The sequence below is a fragment of the Asparagus officinalis genome, chromosome 2 (assembly GCF_001876935.1).
Source record: "Asparagus officinalis chromosome 2, Aspof.V1, whole genome shotgun sequence".
NCBI classification, from domain to species: domain Eukaryota; kingdom Viridiplantae; phylum Streptophyta; class Magnoliopsida; order Asparagales; family Asparagaceae; genus Asparagus; species Asparagus officinalis.
Genome location: NC_033795.1, coordinates 3,993,613 through 3,997,671, shown reverse-complemented (window position 1 = coordinate 3,997,671; position 4,059 = coordinate 3,993,613).

Here is a 4,059-nt window from a genome sequence, read left to right as displayed (position 1 = left end):
GATGGAGGAGATCAATATACTTCTAAAAAGTTTAATAAGTATTGTGTAGAATAAGGAATAAAACACACCTCAACATAACAGCGTCGCTGAACGGAAAAACCGGACGATACTTGACATGGCAAGAAGCATGCTAAAGGCCAAATATATACCTAATTGTTTTTAGGGTGAAACTGTCTCACGCACTGTATACTTGTTGAATAGGTTACCAACAAAGCGTGTTGATAATCTTACTCCTAAAGAGGCGTGGACTAGTTATAAACCAAGTGTAAGACATCTCAAAGTGTTTGGCTCCATTGCTTATGCTCATATTCTAGCAAAAAGAAGAAAAAACTTGATGACAGAAGCGAGAAGATAATGTTTATTGGCTACAAGTCTGAGGGCTACAAACTCTACAATCCTACTATAATGAATGTGATTGTAAGCAGAGATGTTATGTTTGCTAAAAAAAGAAGCTTGGAATTGGGATCTAGAAGCACAAAATAATTCACGACATACTCTCCTTGATATTCTTAAAGATGGTGTCCCTGTTGCAATCGAAGAAGCACCACCGACCAATGCTCCTGAAGCTGCAACCCTGCAAGTTCCATTAGAAGTTGAAAGACCAAGAAGATATCACAAACCATCAATTCTCTTGAGAGATTATGAAGTAACTCCAGATGATGATGTTGATGTAGATAGAGATATAGTACACTTTGCAATGTTTGCAGCTTGTGAGCCAGTTATGTTTGAAAAGGTTATTCAATATCCTAAGTGGATAAATACAATGAAAGAAGAGATAAAGGTGATAGAGAAGAACGGCATGTGGGTGCTTACTAATATCCTGCAAGGGCATAAATCAATTAATGTGAAGTAGGTTTTCAAGATGAAGATTAAGACGAACGGCAAGGTTGAGCGGCATAAAACAAGATTGGTGGTGAAAGGCTACGAGCAAAGACCTGGTTATGATTACCAAGAGGTATTTTTCCCTGTTGTTAGAATTAAAACTGTAAGACTAATAATTTCCCTTGCTTCACAGAAGTATTGGAAAATTCATCAGATGGACGTGAAGTCGGGTTTTCTTAATGGGCCACTTGAAGAAGAAGTTTTTATGAAGCAGCCACCTGGATTTTTAAAGAAAGGATGTGAGTATAAAGTATACAAGTTGAGAAAAGCCTTGTACGGGCTGAAGCAGGCGCCGCGAGCATGGAACAAAAGAATTGATTCTTTCTTTTAAGAAAGTAGATTTAAGAAGTGCCCCTCCGAGCATGCCTTATATGTGAAGATAAACAACTCTGGTCATATACTACTATTATGCCTTTATGTTGATGACTTGATTTTTACGGGCAATAAAATATTAGTATGATTGAAGATTTTAAGAAGTCGATGATATATGAATTTAAGATGACAAATATTGGCTTGATGTCTTATTTTCTTAGAATTGAAGTAGTTCAAGGAGATGATGGGATTTTCATATGTCAAAGGAGGTATTATGCAGAGTTGTTGAAGAGATTTTAGATATTTGATTGCAATCCTGTTAGAATATCTTTGTAGGTTGGTACTAAAGTATCACAATAAGGTGATGGTGCACAGGTTTATCCTACCTATTTCAAGCAAATTGTTGGGAGTTTGAGATATCTCACATGCACAAGGCAAGTTATAGCCTATGAAGTTGGTTTAATCAGCAGATATTTGAAGGCTCATTGTCAATCTCATCTACAAGTTACAAAGAAAATTATGTGGTATCTAAAGGAGACTTATGATTATGATTTGTTTTATTCTTCATCTAACAATTGTGATGTTGTAGGCTATTTTGATAATGATTGGAGTGGAGAACATGATGATCGTAAAAGCACTTCTAGTTATGTCTTTAATTTTGGCACCACCGCATTTTCATGGTCATCGAAGAAGCAGTCAATTGTTGTACTCTCAACTTATGAAGCGGAGTATGTAACAGCTGCGTCGAGTGCTTGTCAAGCAATCTGGTTGCGTAATGTGCTAAGTCAAATTCGTATTCAAGTTGAAGGTCCTATAAATATTTATGTTGACAACAAGTCCGCAATTGATTTGGCGAAGAATCCAATCACTCATGGAAGGAGCAAACATATTAATACTCGTTACCACTTTTTACGAGACAATGTTGAGAAGAACGAGATCATGTTGATTTATTGCAAGTCTGAAGATCAAGTTACAGACATCCTCACGAAACCTTTGAAGTTTGAAGCATTTGTCAAGTTGAAGCACATGACGGGAATGAAGACTTTAAAGAATTAGGATTAGGAGGGGGGTTGTTGTTGAAGTTAATGCTACTTCTAAAAGAATTGAAGTTAGTTATCTCTAGAAATTATAGTCATACCAGAATTCTATTATGAAACACTTTGTAAAACCTTTAAATAGGTATTCATGCATCATTGTACCTAAGAGGAAAAAAAAGAAAGAGATCAAAAAAATCCGAGTACTGTAGCTACAGTAGAGTAGACTTAAATAGAATTTTTTATTTGCTTCTCCCACTAAATCTCTCCCTATACATATTATATTTCTATTTGCTTTGCTATTGATTGTTCCAACATTCACAAGTTATAATCATCTAGTAAAAGATAAGACGTTGAGATTCATTTTATAACATAGTTATCTTCATATCTTCTACGAATCGTACTTGAGCAACTCAAAATAAACCATAACACGTCTATCAAATAAACTTCTATATTCGAAAAGATAATTTTTGATAATGTGAGCCTATTTAGCACTCCTCTAAAAGTGGGTAGTGAAAGGGATAAGTTTGAATGAGTGGGAGCTCTCTTTTAGCTATATACAGTTGGAAAGAGATACATGGATGATGGATGTTAACTTGCCACCCACCAATTCTATATCATTTGCTTGGTTTCCATTTTGGTACTTTAATAGGAGAGATCTATTTTCTAAGTAGCATTTATAATTTTTTTTTTGTTAAACTAAAAAAAGATTAAGATTTCACATGTTAAACATGAAAAGTTAATTTAATGAAGCTGAGGATTATCATGAAAGGTGACTTTAATGATAACTCGGAGACATTTTCTAGTGACACCCACCCACATGTCCACATTATCTTCATACATACACTTAGGTGATGGGGTAATGATTTGATCAAAGCTTTTTAGCATTACTGAAGGACGTGACTCTTGATGGGCCCCCAAATTTTCATTAGGATGGTTGGATACGTTACATGCGTTCTGAATTTCTTCACAAAATTCCCCTCCGACAATCGGTGGTAAGTTCATATGTCTTCTTGAATGATAACATGTGGCAATTATTAGAAGTTTCCGGTTGATTTTGAAAAAATAAAGTTGGGGGGATCATTTGAGTGGTGCTCGTTAGTCAAAGGAGAATTTATACAGACTCATGAGCTCTTGCTACTTGCTTCGGATAATTTATGTCAAAAGAAAGGCTGTGAAGCAAAGCAATTAACGAGGGTGAGTGTGTCATCATTATAATTCTAATTGGTTTTAATCGATAATTACGTTCTCTGTGCTAATCATCATATTATAACCTTTAGAGGGATCATCTCTCCTAGCTACCCTTCTTTATTTGGAAAGTTTCTACTTAATACTGAGGCAGATAGCTCAGTGCTGTGACTAAGGAGCAGAAAAGTTGTATACGTTTTATAAATATCGTACTACTAATTAGCAATACTTTTTTAAACTGCTCTCAAACTACACGTTCTTAATGACTCGTCAGCTTTGCAAACAATCCAAATAAGGACGCCACACTTACCTAAGCTGCAGTGCAGAAAGTAGTTTGAAGGGTATAGTTGAGTTAGAATTACTCATAACAAAATTACATCATAATCAACAAACTGTATTCATCATTACCATTATTATCGCCTAACACCATGATTAAAGCTGTTCATAAAATATTACATTGTGGTTGGGCTTCGAACTCCAACAATGTAACCGGCCCAGTAGTGGGAATAACTACCCCACTAAAGCAGGCGTGTGGAGGCGTTCAATTGGGCCTACACCATTACCCAAGATTATGAAAAGATGATGGGTTGGACAGAACGTGACATGGCTTGTGAATAGGCCTGTTCAAAAACCACGCCGGCCC